Here is a 17,543-nt window from a genome sequence, read left to right as displayed (position 1 = left end):
TCTTCTGAAAGTGGATAGAGAAAGGCTTTGCTGTGGATGGAAAGTTTAGACACTGTCCAGGAAGACACGCCAGGCTGGACCATACCTATTCAATTATGCCTGTAGTGACATCTGAGTCTGCAGATTTCAATGATTATAAGTTATTTTCCCATTGGTACTGGAGGAATTAGGTCCAATTTGGGAAGGCTTTGACTTTGCATGGAGGAGTTAAGAGAAATTTTCAGTGAAAATTGTAAAACTGTGTAAAAATAATGAAGAAGTAAACACAAGAAAAAAAGACACACCAAGTTGCACCTTAAAGTATAAGGAGGGCACAACAATAATAACAATAATAATGATAGTGGGAAAGAGGTTCATTGATGAGCTTCTGTTGGACTTCATTGGAAATAAAGAGTAGAACAATTTGACTGAGATATGTTACTACAAAGATTAATGTTTGGTTAATGTGAAGGATTGTTTCAAAGAATGAGATTGGAGACTGTAAGCCCAAGCTATCTGTAGAGTCTGCATTTTCCAGTGACAGTGAGTACCTGAATTGAGATGGTAGCCATGGGGACAGGCTGGAGGGAATGGGTGTGGAACATGTGAAGGAAATATAATTATCAGCATTCTGTGACTTGGTGTGTAGTAAGGAAGTCAAGCAGAGTTGGGGTGCACCCCAAGTTTCTGGTTTGTGTGGCTGTATATAAAGTGTTTTCATTCAGTTATATAAGGAATAACTGAGGAAGATATTATTTAAAAGCAAAGGTTTAAAAAAAAGAATATAATTTTGAACATGTTGGATATTTAGGTGGCTTAGGCCAATAAAGAATTAACTAAATAGTTTTGTAGTTTATTAGAGATAACCAGGTCAAAGTACAGATTTAACAGATAGTTAAGTCATGATAATGGATAAGAGTATGCAAGGAGAACAAAGCAGTTTTAGTGAGGAAAAAAAAGAGAAAGTCAAGAACAGTATCTTAAGAATTACTAGCATTTTAGGGATGGACAGAGAAAGATAAATCTCCAAAAGAGAACAAGAAGAAAGATCAGGGAGATAGGTGGGAAACTAAAAAATAAAAATAAAGAAAATCAACAAGCTGTGCCCTATGTTATCCCAGGAGGCAAACTAAGGTACTCACTTTAATCATATTGATAATGCCAACTCTATTTTTTAGAAACAAGAATATTTTTCTGTAAAAAGCTACACTTAAGTTAATACTTATGGCAAACATAAAATAAAATCAAAATTACTAACAAAGTCATTGCTATCCTTCAATAAAAATATAGCAGCTTTTTAGCATAATTTCCCAATTTCGTTGACTCACCAGATTTTAATGGAAGGGCTTTCAGTTTTTCCCCATTTGTTGTGATTCTAGCTGTGGGTCTGTCATAGATGGCTTTCATTATATTGAGGTATGTTGCTTCTATCACTAGTTTTTTTAGGGTTTTTATCACAAAGGGATGTTAAATTTTATCAAATATATTTTCAGCATCAACTGAAATGATCATATGTTTTTTGTCCTTCATTCTGTTGATATGATGTATTCCACTGATTGATTTTTGTGTGTTGAACCATCCTTGCATCCCAAGGATAAATCCCACTGGTTATGATCAGTGATCTTTCTAATGTATTGTTAATTTATAAAATGACTAGGAAGAGAATGTACCTGAGTGTGAAAGACTGAGAGGCAGGGAGAATCACGGGGCATCCTCTCCTCCCTGGGTCTTCACACTGGTTATTGATCTCTCTGAGTTCAGTCCCAAGCCTCACTGTCTTCTGCTCTGTCTGAGATTTGGCAATCTAAGCCTTATTTTCAACTTTTCCATAGAATAACCTCTAGGATCCTGCCCAGGGCATGTTTTTGCCTAACTGAGTGGGGGTGGTAAAGAGGTCAGAGGATTCAGGTGCTGTAATAATAGACTTTCACCTTACACCCCTGTTTTTACCCTTTTTGTATTCTCGTTCTCAACTATTGCTAGTCTAAAGTTTCCTGGGGACCCTTGAAAAGAATGCATTGTGCTTCTCAGTGGTTTCTTTTTTGCCTGCTTATTAGCTGGTAGCTTCTTCTCTGATAAGTTGGTTACTGCTCCCCCTTGTACCTTTTTGTATTAAAAAAGAAATCTGCAATTTCTCTGGTCTGCTTCTGTCTTCCTTCTAATTCTATATTTTTCTGTGGATTATACCTTTGCTTTTTTTTGCCATTTTAGTGGTAGCTGGGGAGGAAAAAGAGATAAATATGTATGATAAATGTTCTCTGCTTTAAGAGACAACTTATAATCACCTAAAATTGTGTATTTCTGTTAATTAATTCTTCACTCTAAGAACTTTCTCTAAAATATCTGACCGTCTGATCACCCTATGTAAATTAAATTGAATTTATCTAAACAAAATTGCCTAACATAGCCAGGAAACTTTACTGAGTATTAGTAGCTTGCTGGCTTATTTTTTTCCAGGAAGTATTTTATAATAAGAGGGAGTACTGTTCACCTTTAAATCATGATCTGAAGGCTCTTTATAAAATTCCATCAGATATATCTTGGCAAAATCTCTACTGCCTGGACTGTCTATATTAAATCAAATCCACCCTGGGTTCTTTTTTCAATTACCTTAATCTCAGTGCTGCTGAGATGTCAGATAGATGGTAAGTGTAAAAAACCAATGTGAATGAAAGCTCGAAAGAACTGGTTACTTCAGCAATAAATGTTAGTCTATTTCATAACTTGGCCTTATAGACCTAAACTTTTTTCTCCAGAGTGGTTTAAATTAAATGTTTTTCATCACAAATTGAGTAATTGGTTCAATTGAATGCCCCAACTGGCCTGTATGTGGATAAGCACATTTCCTGGGAGTGAGGGATCATTTGGCACATCCATCAGGTTAATTAAAGACCAGAGGTAGCCCAAGTCTGGGGTTGGGGTTGCTAAGAGTATAGATATGCTTTTCATATCTGTATTGTGGATCTGATCTATAGTACACCTCCTCTAGTTGCTAGTCAACAGGACAGAGCTGAGAGGCCCAAAGTCTAGACTCAAATATAAAACTAATGAGAAAGGCCTGATCTATAAGAGATATATTAAGGCGTTCTGGAGTAATCTCCGTCACTTCCTCCCTCCCTCAGTGGCTGTGAATGAATCCAGAGAGATTCTAAGTTGAAAAGAATGTGCACTTCTGAGCCTTCCCAGGGAAATCATCTTCTGGGTCTCAGAAGTTTCCATGCCTTGCTCCCCGGGAGCTCCTGCCATCTCAGTGCACAAAGAACCAGTGGCCCAGGAGCCATGTGGAGAACTCATTAAAAAGACACAGCTGGAAAGTTGCCTCAGGCATCTTGGCAAAGATGAAAAAAAAACTTTATAATTGATCTCATAGGAATAGAAACTATTTTAGGTTTTACAAAGTAAGTGTCAGAAAAAAAATCCTTATGGGGTTCATTAAAACTTTGCCACAATTAATTACAGCAGGAGCACTCTTCAGGCAACTGCTCCAGACACCACAGGCATTTGGCCTTTGGGAACAAGTCCTTGTTACATAGCTGTGGGGCACCAGTGTTGGTGTTTAAGTGGAGTGAGGAGACACCCTCCTTGGAGACTGGAGATCCAAACATCTTATCAATAGATTGAGTTTTTTCTAATTCACACATGTAGACAAAAATAATAGACCAAATATCCTACAATATTCTAGGCACAGTGCTAAGGCCTTTATAGGCAGTTTTACCAATCATCAAGAAAATATTTAAAAGTGAACATTTATTACCTCCCTGTTCATAAAATAAGAGACAAGTTCAACCAAGTAAAAGAACTCATCCAAGGTCATAGAAGCGACAGCCCCAGAAATTAAAACTCTTTCCAAAGTCTTTTCCACTTTTCTGCTGATGGAGAGTTAGCATGAAGGCACACATGCCATCTCTAGACCTACACATAGTCCCTAGTTCAACCATTCAAACAAATGCCTTGAATATTCTTTCCCTGGAAACAGCAAGGAAGACAAAAACAGGGAAACATTAACTGAAGACCTAACAATAAAGGATATGAGTTAGAACTTCTTCAAGTTAACACTGTTCTGATTTTAACATATGCTGCTATCTTATATCTTTCCCAGTTGTTTTTGACCCCAGGTCTAACCACCCCGTTGACACACATTCAATTCAGGCACCTTTATTGAAATTCTAGTACAAGAGAATCTTTCTTGATAGATACTAAATTGATGGCAACGTATTCAAGTCTTTCAGTTCTTCTGTAAGCTTTAACTAAAGTCCATAGCATGGGCATGCTTGAAGTTAATAGATAAACTGCAATGTTTGTCTAGGTACTCCAAGAAGCAAATGCCAAAATAGATTAGATGTCCAAAAGATTTGTTGTAAAAACATCATGATGAAAAATGAGGAGGAATCCAGAGAAGTTTGGAAAAGCCATTGAATGTAGCTCTGATTCTTGTGAAAGAGAAATAAAAGGAAGTGAGCAAAGCAAATAAAACATCAAGAGTCATAACAGGAAAACAATGGCACAAGTTATGGCCATTTGAGAAAAGTGTAATAAAAGGACTATTTACAAAGGCATGTGAGGAATATGGGAAAACCACAAGCAAGGGTGCAAGATACCAGGATAACGCAAGATTCTGAGTTTGTAATAAAACTCCTATACAACCTCTAGGCCTAAATGAGAAGAGGGGATGGCTGTAATTAGAATCTGGAGACAAGGATGACTTTGTGGAAGGGCTGGCTAAATAGGAACTTGAATCAGAGTCAGTTGGTTCAGTCCATATTGACCCTGCAGGAAGTGAATAAATTCTTGACCTCACACTTCTCCCTCTCTCCTGTTTCTCTTGCCTTTGCTTCCAATAAGCCAGACTCAGGAAGCCAGAGGGCTGCAGAGCCCTAGTTTTTACAGATCAGTCTTACAGGGCAGAAAGCAGGGTAGAGAAAGATGGAGGGTGGATATGGAGAAAAGAATGCCAACTAATAAATGTAAAAATAATTGAAAGAATGATAAAATTGCTCTCTTGGAGCCAACTTAATAATTTATTCAAATGATCAGTGGATGCTAAAATAATTGCCTGAAAATATTTTAGGAGATGGGATTTTTACTGGAAACAAATCCCAATCCAGACCCCAAGAGAGGGTTCTTGGCTCTCATGCAAGAAAGAATTCAGACTTTGGGAGGCCGAGACGGGCGGATCACGAGGTCAGGAGATCGAGACCATCCTGGCTAACCCGGTGAAACCCCGTCTCTACTAAAAAAAATACAAAAAACTAGCCGGGCGAGGTGGCGGGCGCCTGTAGTCCCAGCTACTCGGGAGGCTGAGGCAGGAGAATGGCGTAAACCCGGGAGGCGGAGCTTGCAGTGAGCAGAGATCCGGCCACTGCACTCCAGCCTGGGCGACAGAGCGAGACTCCGTCTCAAAAAAAAAAAAAAAAAAAAAAAAAAAGAAAGAATTCAGGAAAAGTCCATAAAGTGAGAGCAAGTTTATTAGGACAGTAAAGAAATAAAGAATGGCTACTCCTTAGACAAAGCTGCCCCGAGGGCTGCTGGTTGCCCATTTTTGTGGTTCTTTCTTAATTATATTCTAAACAAGGGGTGGATCATTCATGTCTCCCCTTTTTAGACCAAATAGGGTAACTTCTGACGTTGCTAATGGCGTTTATAAACTGTCATGGTGCTGGTGGGAGTGTAGTAGTGAAGACGACCAGAGGTGGTCGCCATCTTGGTTTTGGTGGGTTTTAGCTGGTTAATTTACTGCAACCTGTTTTACCAGAAAGGTCTTTATGACCTGTATCTTATGCTGACCTTCTATCTTATCCTGTGACTAAGAATGCCTTCACCTCCTGGGAATGCAGCCTTACTTTACACAGCCCCTATTCAAGATGGAGTTGCTCTGGTTTAATCGCCTCTGACAGGATCTTCAGGTAGTCTCCCAGATTCATGCTGCAGAGTACTTATGAATTCCCAAGGGAGAAGATACCCTTACAATGAAGAAATATGGTGGAAAACACTTAAACAAATCACCAAATAGCATTGTCAATAATGGGGCACACTGACATCATATGTCTCCTGATGCGATGCACTGAGAAGGATGCAACATGTCTATGTAGAATTATTTCCAAAAAAGCTTTATCTGAATCTGAATATGAGGATTCCAAATTCCAGGACATTCTACAAAACAAGTAGACTGGACTCTTCAAAGAATCCCGATGACATGAAAGACAAAGAGTAAGAGAATGGTTTGAGATAAAATTATACTAAACAGGTAAGAAACTAAATGCACTGAAACAATCTTTGATTAGATCCTGAATTGAATAACAAAATAGAAATCCAAAGAGCCATTTTTAGATAATGTTATCATATTGATGTTAAACTCATGAGTGTGATAATGATATTGTGTTTAATATGTGTTCTTAGAAGATACTTGCTAAATTATTCCATGCTATATAGGGGTGTGTGTGTGTGTGCATGCATGTATGTGTACATATATTCTATTAAGATTTACTCACAATGTCTACAACGTACTTTTAAGTGATTCAGCATATATATAATATATATATATCCACTGATGTATGTATATCTTATATCCACATCTATATCTGTATCAAGAGGAAGCAATATAGATGGATGATAAATCCATAGAAAATGTCAAAATATTAACAATTAAGGATTAGTTAATATAGAAGGAGATATGGCTGTTCATTAGATTATTCTGTTCAAAACTCTATATATTTAAAAATTTCACAATAGAAATTGGGAAGAAACAAAAAATTGAATTAATCTACTCATAATAAAACTTCCATCAAACTAGGAATAAGCAGCAACCCCTTCACATGGTGAAAGTGAAAGACTTAATAATTTCCCATCAAGAACGACCTTTGGGGCTTGCTAGCAGTCTTTGTTAGGCTCACAACAGCCTTCAGTCTGAGGTTATTCTTATTACCACCATTGATTCCAACTATTGATGCCATTATTGATTGCCACTTTCTAAGGACTCTATTCAATGACCATATGTTAAGAGGTGTTTCTGATGGGAACATGAACTCTTCCTGGCCTGGTGTGAGCTCTGAGAATAACTGTTCCCTGTTTGTTCCTGATGGTTTTTCCCCAGCCACATTCGTTTTCTTATAGAGATGTGCTGATCAGTATTCAGCCACAGGTTTGAGGAGAACTCTCTGAAGATGTCTGGAGTTCTCTCTCTCTCTCTTTTTCTCTAACTCAATCTCCCTGTGATGTCTTTCTCTTCTGGTACCTTGCTCTGTTAATACTAATCCGCTTAGCATTTCGGAAGTTTGAATTTTTTCTCCTGAACTTCATGAGATCACAGGGTGAGTTCTGTCTACCTCTCTCTATGCAGCAAGGTAAAGCAATTATTGAATTTGGCTTGGAATGTTTCTTGGAAGATCATCCAGGGACCTGGCTTGGATCAGAAAGTAGAAGAGATGGACTAAATATGGAGCCATGCAGACAAGTGTCATTTGCATGCAAAGGATTATCTTTGTAGAAAAGGCTAAAAAGATATATTCTGTATTGTTAAAACAACAACAACAACAACAACAACAAAACCCAAAGTTTCACACTCTCCCTGGCTGTGAGAAAGTAAAGCTTAAATACACTGAAAACTTGGATCATAAGGACATTTTCTGTTGGTTTTGGCTCTTCCATCATACAAATACCTTGAAACATGCTTGTCTGGGAAATAAAGTCATCTGCTTTAAAAATAAAGAAAACCAGAATAATGTAATTCTTGTTATTTACAGGGATTATGTTCATACGATCACCATGAACACTGAATTAACGAAACCTCAGCTGTTGCTCCTAGGGGAAATAAATACAGGGTTACAGTCCTGCAAACCTTTGGTAGCAGCATTTCATCAACTTAAAAACAATTTGCATTCACATTACAGGGGTTCCTTTGCCAATATCCTTGTAAAACAAGCTAGTTTCATCAGTGTTGAAAACCTGCTCATCCATGTAATCCTTTTTCTGTATAATACTTGACTTTTATTTTAAAAATTCTTCTCCAGCTTTCTTTTCTTTTCTTTTCTTTTTTTTTTTTTTTTTGAGATGGAGTCTTGCACTGTCGCCCAGGCTGGAGTGCAGTGGCGCAGTCTCCGCTCCCTGCAAGCTTGGCCTCCTGGGTTCACGCCATTCTCCTGCCTCAGCCTCCCAAGTAGCTGGGACTACAGGCACCCGCCACCATGCTCGGCTAATTTTTTTGTATTTTTAGTAGAGACGGGGTTTCACCGTGTTAGCCAGGATGGTCTCGATCTCCTGACCTCGTGATCTGCCCGTCTTGGCCTCCCAAAGTGCTGGGATTACAGGAGTGAGCCACAGTGCCTGACCTCTTCTCCAGCTTTCTTACCTGCAGAACTTACCTTTCCTGCAAGTTTAACATTTTTCCTGCTGCACTTCCTTTGGTAACATGTGACCCAGCCAGCACTCCTGAGAAGGGCTTCACATTTTCTTGATCTTAGATAATATGATCAGAAATTTCTTTGACTTTCAGCCTCACAATAGTGCTGCCCACTGTGGTTTTACTGTCGTGATTGTTATTGGTTTTCTTTTCATTAGGTGCTATTTTATGCATGCACACATTTAGTCACCATCTCTGCCATGGCTTCATAGCACACTATAGTTGCTACTTTAGTGCTTTCTTGAGCAGTCTCATATAGAGATTGGTAAATTTTCTCTTTATTTTTTCTGGAAGTACTGTGTTGTTGATTTGTTAACATTAAACTCGGTACCAAAGGTTATCTGACACATGTATTTTCTCTGTAAAATCACATTACAGCTTTCTTGTGCTGTACAACGCTTTGATATTACACTTGAGGACCATTGTAAACAGTAAAATTACCAACAGAAAGCACAAGAACATAGAAAATACGGCACTGGGGTAGCCTGCAGAAAGAACACTAGTTTACAGTCTGAGAGCTGACCCAAGAAGGCAGAGCGTTGTCCTGTTTGATCTCAGTTGTAAACATGCACATCTGGGGACTCAAATGTTTGCCACACCGGACACGTCCTTGAATAACCACGAAAGTACCCTAAGTGTTGATTTGGGGCTACAAACACATTTTAGCAAGTAGGCATATTTACAAATACGGAATCTGTAAATAATGAGAATAGTCTGTATCTAAAAAATGTTCTCCAAGGAAAAAACTGGAAAATTCAATGGCTGATTTTAAAAATTCACAAGAGAATTTTGTTTTACAATACAGATGACTGTGGTAGGCAAACAGTTCTCAAAGGAAGCTCTTTTCTTTACAAAATAAGAAGAGCTTTCAGAGACTCAAGACTTTGCAGAAACTCACAAATATCCAAATATCTTGATGTAGTAGAAATAAATAAAGTATGATCACACAAAGTTTAAAGTAGAAATGAAATTTTATACAAAAATACTTCAGAAATGAAGTTGAAATTGTGATAGGTATAAGGAGAATAGAGACATTGCTAGAAACACACAAAGGAGTATTGAGCATATAAATAATAAAAGCAAGCATACCCAAATTGAAATAGAGAATTAAAATGAATTAGCAATGCTTTTGGAGAAAGATCTTGATCAGAATGGGAAAATGTGAAAGCTGCTGATACCAGGATGAAGTAACTAGTTAAACACACAAAAATTGGGACCAGGAGAGCATGAAGGAAAGGAACTCATGCTTACTTGTCTGAGATACACACACACACATGCACACATACACACACACACCCCTACAGTCTAAAGGACTTTAAAAAATAACCCCACAAGAAATTCTTGCATGTTTCTCACATACATATTTTTGTGATAAGGTTTATCACTAAACATTCTTCAGGATTGCAGCAATTCCAATAAGATGTTCCCATAACGCTTGCCCAGTAATAGCATCTCCACCAATGAACCAGTATCTCTGGCTTCGAGCCAATGGATCCAATGAACTCTGTTTCTGAGCAGTTTATATAAACTTCTACCATTGGCAATAAAAGTTTTCCTTTACTGTTTCCTCACTGTATTTGCCATAGTACATCCCAGATTATAATCCTCTTTACTTACTCCCAAATATATTTGTTTTGTTGGGAGATAATCTTCTCTGGTGTCTTTTTTTTCTTAGATTGACAGCAGGAACATGAAAAATGTGGAAGGTAGGTGTAAGAGAGCTGATATGTTCATTTTCTAGAAAATTTAAGTCATAAAGTAAAAGTATTTTAAGTTATAATTCAAGAATATTATTCTGAAGTAAAAATTGGACATGGATCTAGAAATTGAAAAGGCAAACTATGTCCTTGGGAAATTGACACAGAATGGTAGTATAATGATACATCCTAGTAATGTTACTAAATTAAAAATATAAAGAGAGAATCATGTTGTTAGCTAGGCAAACTAAAGCTATTTATAGAGTCAGTCTAGACTTGTACATTTTCATAGCAATATCCAATTGCATAGCTAAAGTTTGTGAAGCAACATTTACGAAAGTCCCCCAGGAAAGAAAGTATCACCCAAGTTTTATATCCAGCCAAATGTTTGTACAAATGAAAAGGCACAAATAGTATAGAACATAAAGGAAACCAAAGACTATCAGTCCCAGAAAATCAGTGACAGAAGAAGTGGTAGTGAGCATTGAATCTTTTTATTTTAGGAATGTGATGAAAGTAAATATGAGGACTTAGCTGGCAGGGCAAAATGCAAATGCCAAAAACATGACCTGAATATATAGAAATAAATACAAATGACAAAAAATGGAAGAAAAGAAGATAGGAGATTGTGTAATGCTGACTTCCTCATCTTTAATATCTGAGAGCAAAAGCATTTCACTTAAATCTGGCAAATCAGGTAAAACAGATATAAGTACATTTAATTGATAAGCATAAATACTAAGAATGGTAATATGCCCAACCAAAATCAGGTGAGAGAGGAGAGACAGGAAGGCAGAATAAAGAGTATATAGACAAATTCCATTATTGTCCATAATAGGTAATTGCCTTCCTGTGGGAAGTAATTAATTCAATGTAAAGAAACAGAAGATTAAGGATACTGCACAAAATTACAGATCTCAAACATAACCTCCAGAATGAAACTTATATCTTAAATTAGAATGATATTAAATCTTCAGTGTTAGAATGACACAAAAAATAAAACATACAACATAATTTTTTTTTAAATTACAAATCCACCAAGCTTAACATAAAATCCAATGATCTATCCTAAAGTAAACATGTCAATTATAACATAAATGTAAATAGACAAACTCACTTATTAAAATAACTTAGAGTTTGGATAAAAATAACAAAGTTCAATTTTACTCTGTTTACAAGAAACAGAGTTAAAACAAAGAGACTTATAATATTTAAAAAGAAAAGTATGAGTAGTGGCATACTTTTTCTTTTTTTCTGTTTCTGTTTTTGGAAGTACTATATTGTTGATTTGTTAACATTGAACTCATGGTGTACCAAAGGTTATTTAACACATATATTTTCTCTGTAAAAGCACATTACAGCTTTCTTGTACTTAGAGACACTATACAATACTTCAGTATTATACTTTTAAAGAGTAAAATTATGAATTGTAATCAATATCAGAGTAAAGCATGAATTGTAATCTTAATATCAGACAAAAAGTTAATAAGCTACATAAGAGCATTGAATAAGACCAAATAATATAATTAACACAGCAGATATTATAGTTATAACTACATAAACTTCAACTGAAATAAAATCAACCTTTATAAAGCAAAATCTAGAAGTGACTCAAGAAGAAATAGGAACACAGAACTAGCAGGAGTGAGGAATTCAACTTTTTTTCACTCTGTATCAGATTATGGGAAAAAAAATAAAACAGAGGTCTAAATAGCATAATTAACAAAATAGATATAATTAATATTTCACAATCTCTGAAACCTGAAAACAGACAGTGAACCTTCTTCTTTTTTTTTTTTTTTTTTTTTTTTGAGATGAAGTTTCGGTCTTGTTGCCCAGTCTGAAGCACAATGGCATGATCTCAGCTCACTGCAACCTCTGCCTCCCTGGTTCAAGCAATTCTCCTGCTTCAGCCTCCCAAGTAGCTGGGATTACAGGCGTCTGCCACCACGCCAGGCCAATTTTTGTATATTTAGTAGAGACAGGGTTTCACTATGTTGACCAGCCTGGTCTTGAACTTCTGACCTCAGGTGATCCACCCGCCTTGGCCTCCCAAAGTGCTGGGATTATAGGCATGAGCCACCATGCCCAGTCGAAACTTCTTTTTAAATGGCAGTAGAAAACTCATAAAGAAAGAGAAAGAAAAGAAAAGAAAAGAAAAGAAAGAAAAGAAAAAAAAGAAGGGAAAAGAAAAGAGAAAAGAAAAGAAAAGGAAAAGAAAAAGGAAGGAAGGAAGGGCCACATATCAAGCCTAAAAGAAACCTAATTTCCAAAAGTAAAATGAATACCTGCATTATTTTCTAAACACAATTCAAAAAAATCAAATTACTAATAAAATAAGAAAATTAAATTTCCAAAATTTAACAAAACATGTAAATACTATCTGAAACAAGCTTTGTAACAGTACTTACTGAGGCAACAAACTTGACCATGTTCTTGAATAAGGCTGAACATTATAAATATGCCAATTTCCTGTAAGCGATTTAATAATTATAAGGCAAAACCAGTGGAAGTCACAACAGGATTTGTTTTAACTGTAGACAGGATGATGCTGAAATCATATGGAAAAGAAAAAAGAATGAACAGCAGGACACATCTGTAAGAGAAGAGTTATGAGGAAGGCTGGTCTTTTGTATTTTCAAACATAAAATCAGAGTGATTTGAAGCCTGTTACTGGTGGATGGTTAGAGAGACACGTCAATGGATCAGAATAAAAAAGATTTTAAGTAAAGCACATATTTTCAATATATATATTGAATTATAAAGCATGTAATTTTCAATATATATTGAAATTTTGTTTATGATGACTATGACATCACAAATCAGTAAGGCAAAGTTTCATTACCCAATAAATATACCAAAACCACTCAATGTGCTAGAAAAATAATAAAATCGGATTTATGGCTTTCACTTTACACTGCGTCTCCCAGGAGTCAAGATCCATTCCCAAGACATGGGCAAGCAAGAACAACTTCTTCCCTATATACTCCTGAGAATGTTAAACCTTGTCAGTGTATAACTTTTAAAGAAAAATTAAATACAAAATGCTTCTTTGTTTATTCAGTTTTGAAAAATGTATTTGTCTGATTATACAAAAAACGTATGTTATAAAAATGTGAGGAATACGGAACATATCAAAAGTAATTAAGACAAAGTAAAGCACAATCCCAGTAATGCCAAAAAGCAATAAGCAGCAGTCATTACCACCCTTCTTTTTATGTTTCTATTTCATTTATTCATTTAATTCCACACTTAAGTCACATGTAATACTTAATAAAGTTGAATGATTTAGTCAGAATCCTTTTTCAACTGGACTTCATGCCACAATTTCATTCTAACTTTTCACCTACGTCTTTGACCTTCGTATCTTTGTCATCAGAGCTACTTTATGAGTCATCTAACACAATTTTCCAAAGCACATCATTTTCACTTTCTTTTAAGTTATTTGAAATATAACACCTTTTGAATAAATGTGTGATCCTTTAGTGGAAATGTTATTTCAAGCCAGAAATGCTATTTCATATGCCATTAGGATATTTGCCTTTAAAAATTATTGATATATAGTCATAATTTGAAACTCTAACCACTGCTGCTTAAATAACTTGAATTACCAATTCCAAGTTTTTTGCCTTTGAATTGCAAAAGTCCTTCATAACACTGACCTAATTTAGTGATTAGAGTTTATGATTTATTCTTTATCTTCTCATACCAAATTGATTTACTCATACCCATTTCACTTAAATTAGTTAATGCCCTCTTACTTTCTCATCTTACTCTTATGCTCTTTGTTCCTTGATATCTCTTTTTTCCCTCCTTTCCATTGCATTAAATATTACTTCCCTGCTTCTCTAGCTATCCACCTACACAGCTTTCAAGATTTAACACAAATCATACTTCTTCAAAAACTGCATTTTTATTCACTGCACTTTGAGCATGTTTTTCTTATTCTTCTGAGTTCTTATAGAAATTTGTGTTCATTTTATTAGCAGTTTTTTACTCATATGGCATAATTCAAATATTTTATTACATTTTACTTACTAATATCTTATGTCTCCATGTTGGTGGTAAATACAATTCTTTGCATTCCACCTAACAGTTTATTTCATATAATGGGTGCTAAGCCTTACACAAATCTTGAGAAAGTTCTTGAAGTTACTAAATCTCAGTTTATTCCTTTGAATAATAGAGAATATTGGACAAGGTGATGTTCAAGGCCTGTCTCAATACTAACTCTCCAATGCTGATTTAATTCTTGAACACTGTTCATATTTCCCACTAGATGGTACTAACATCAAACAAACACTACTTGAGAAAATTGATAATATTTTTCCCCAGAAGGTCACTGCATTGTTTTATTTGTCCTGGACTAATTATTTATCATGTACATAAGACAAAATACACATTATTTTCTGACAGTATATAACAGTCTATTGTTGGTATAGCTGAACATAAACTAATAGCTACAGCATGAGATGTATTATTATGTTTCAAGAAAATTGATAATATTTTTAAGTGAGTGGCAGAGATGAATAATCAGGACAGGTAACCTGTTATGTACAACAGCTGTAATTGGAAAAATACATTAGAGACATATACCTTCAATCGTGGTACCATCAAACCAATCAAAGGATCAAACATAACTCATTACCTTTAAAAATGTCCTTGTATTCTTTTGAGTGTGTGTTTTTCTGTAAGATCACTTAACGTGAGATCTGTTCTTTTAACATATTTTAAAGTGCACAATATTGTCTTGTGTACAGCAGATCTCTATGTCATGTTCATCTTGCATAACTGAAGCTTTATGCCCATGTGTTAGGGTTCTCCAAAGAGAGAGAACCAATAGGATATGTGTGAGGATAGATAGATAGATAGATAGATAGAGATGAGAAGAGATTTGTTAGGAGAATTGGCTCACACAATTATGGAGGCTGAGGAGTATGGTAACAAGCCATCAAGCTAGAGACTTGCTGGGATGCCAATACTGTGGCTCAGCCTAAGTCCAAAAACCTCAGAACCAGGGAAGCAGAAGGTTTAATCTTTAGTTCAAGTCTGAAGGCCTGAGAACCCGGGGTCCAGGGGGCGCTGGTGTAAGTACTGCAGTCTCAGGGCCTCAGGCCAGTGCATGGAGTTTTGATGTTGAAGGGCAGGGTGCGGAGAGAGTGCCAGCTCTAGGAAACAGAGAGAGGACAATCCTTTTCTCCCTCTTTATTCTATTCAATTGGCCCTTAGTGGATTGCGTGGTGCCTACACACATTAAAGGCAGATCTTCCCCAGTCAGTCCACTGACTCGCACACTAGTGTCCTCTGGAAACATCCTCACAGACTCTCCCAGAAACAGTACTTTACCAGTTCTCTAGGTATTCCATAATCCTGCCAGGTCGATACCTAAAATTAACCATTTAAGCAATAACTCCCCGTTTCCCTCTTCACCCTGCCCCTAGAAACCACCACTCTCTTCTCTGCTTCTATGACTTTTACTACTTTAGATACCTCATAAAGGATGGTATAACTGGTGTATGCATATGTCAAAGCTCAACAAAATGTGTACATTACATTTCACATTTTATCTTTAGTTGTACATTGTATACATTGTCTAAATTGTACATTGCAGAAAAACTCCAATTATCTAAAATTTTTACCTTTATTGAGATATAACATGTAAATTTCACATATCAATTATATCACAATAAAGCTAAATAATTATAAAGAATCATAGAGTTTTTCAATTGGACAGTTATTTGCCTATAAATAATTTAATGTGTATCCTCAAAAAATATTATTTGGAGTAATGTTTATGAAATTAGCCCCAAATACCTTATTTAACAAATGTTTACTGATGGCCTACTGTGTACACACAAAAAATAGGATAGTTGTTTGAGGATACACAATTATAAATCACGTATGGATGTTGTTAAAGAAAAAGGAAACAAAAAGTCTTAAAACCATAATAAAACTTAAAAATGAGAACATTCAGAGGGTGCAGATATGACCTTCAGTTGCAAAAATAATCACTGACGTTCATGGAAATTGGGGTATTTTAGGTGAGTTTTGGATTATGGGCTCAATTTGCTTAGTCGCATAAAAAAGCAAATAGTGCAGGATAGTAGAGGACATCGAATGTCAAACTCAGGTCTTTAGATTTCATTCAGTAGATAATAGGGAAAACACTGAAGGCTTCTTCACACACAGACTCATTATCAGACCTGTGTTCTAGAAAGATATGTCTGCTAGTTGTGAGGCTATTTGATGAGAATGATAGGAAAGAAACAGGGCTGCAGGTTGAAAGACAACACGTTCACGCGAGATGATGGTGGCCTGAAGGTGGATGATGGATACGGTGATGGAGAACACACAGCATCAAAAAATGTAGGGAGAATGAATTGAAGTGGAGGGCAAGGAAAATGGGAATGAGCAACAAACTGGATACCTTGGAGTAAACTGGAGTCTGTTTTGTTTTTGTGAGTGATGAAGGAATTTAAAAAATGATGAGTTTTTAACATCTGGAGTTTGAGAAGCTGACCCTCTGGCTTCGCTCCCTCAGTAAACCCATGTGCTGCTTTCATGGCATGCTACATGTTTGCCCATGCCTTAAAAAGCCTCCAGATGTATCAAGCCCATGTTATGATTGCAGTCTGTCTAAATCAAACAACTCGTAGCCGAGTCTTTGTGGAGTCAGTCAGAAACAGCTTGTGTGACCTTCTGGATGCTTCTCTTAAGGAAAATTTCAAGACACTTCAAATCGTATCTGAAAAATACCTGTACATGGCCCAAGAAAACTTTTTTGTCTTTTTCTCTCTTGTAGGAAGCACAAATCTCCCTTGATTCAGTTCAGCTTAGCTTAACAATCTTACTTGAGCATCAACTATATGCCAGGTGCTATGCTAAGCTCTAGGACACAGTGATGAATGACACAAGATTCTTGCTTCTTTGAGTTCAGAGAAGAGATGATAGGACAGCTGGGTGGGTCAGGTGGGAAGAGGGGTTGCTAGTCAGTAAGGTTCTTGGAGGAGGTGATGTGTAAATAAACTAGAAGAATAAAAAATACGAATAGCTGAAGAGGAAATGATATTTTAGGCCCAGCGAAGAGCCTGAACAAAGACAAGGAGGCCTGAAACAGCAAGTCGTGTTTTGGAAACTACAGGAAGATTGAGAACATCAAGTGCTAGTTGGGAGTCTCAGGCAACGGTGCTGAGAGGTACAGGCGATGCTGAGAGGTACAGGCCATGCTGAGAGGTACAGGCGATGCTGAGAGGTACAGGCCATGCTGAGAGGTACAGGAGATGCTGAGAGGTACCGGCCATGCTGAGAGGTACAGGCCATGCTGAGAGGTACAGGAGATGCTGAGAGGTACAGGAGATGCTGAGAGGTACAGGCCATGCTGAGAGGTACAGGCCATGCTGAGAGGTACAGGCCATGCTGAGAGGTACAGGAGATGCTGAGAGGTACAGGCCATGCTGAGAGGTACAGGAGAT

This window comes from Chlorocebus sabaeus, chromosome 21, assembly GCF_047675955.1.
Source record: "Chlorocebus sabaeus isolate Y175 chromosome 21, mChlSab1.0.hap1, whole genome shotgun sequence".
Classification (NCBI taxonomy): domain Eukaryota; kingdom Metazoa; phylum Chordata; class Mammalia; order Primates; family Cercopithecidae; genus Chlorocebus; species Chlorocebus sabaeus.
Note: the sequence above shows the minus strand (reverse complement) of the source record.